This window comes from Trachemys scripta, chromosome 9, assembly GCF_013100865.1.
Source record: "Trachemys scripta elegans isolate TJP31775 chromosome 9, CAS_Tse_1.0, whole genome shotgun sequence".
NCBI lineage: Eukaryota > Metazoa > Chordata > Testudines > Emydidae > Trachemys > Trachemys scripta.
Window position 1 is genome coordinate 104,672,349 of NC_048306.1, and position 500 is coordinate 104,672,848.

The window sequence follows — 500 nt, forward strand, 5'->3', positions numbered from 1 at the left end:
CCCCTCCCCTACAGGCACAGGCACCCCCCACAGACCCCCCTCCCCTACAGTCACAGGCACCCCCCCACAGACCCCACCGCCAAAACCCCTCCCCTACTGTCACAGGCACCCCCCACAGACCCCCCTGCCAAAACCCCTCCCCTACCATCACAGGCACCCCCCACAGACCCCCCCCCGCCAAAACCCCTCCCCTACAGTCACAGGCACCCCCCACAGACCCCCCTGCCAAAACCCCTCCCCTACCGTCACAGGCACCCCCCAAAGGCCCCGTACCTCACAGGCATCTCACACACACACACACACACACACACACACACGAGGGCATGAGCCGAGCTGTGGGGGGCAGGCGGGGGGCCAGGCTGGCACGGTGGGTGAGCCGGACGGACTGACAGGTACCCCCCTAGCTCCCCAGGTGGGCGTGAGCTGAGCCGTGGCAGGTGAGGGGCCAGGCTGGCACGGTGGGTGAGCCGGATGGACTGACGGGTACCCCCCTAGCTCCC

General features: G+C 68.8%; 1 protein-coding gene across 1 annotated transcript in view; it reads right to left on the bottom strand.

Annotated features, from left to right (window-relative positions):
* Positions 1-500, bottom strand: part of SNX17 (sorting nexin 17) — a gene marked incomplete in the record, with an annotated part of 41,785 nt that overhangs the window by 1,867 nt on the left and 39,418 nt on the right.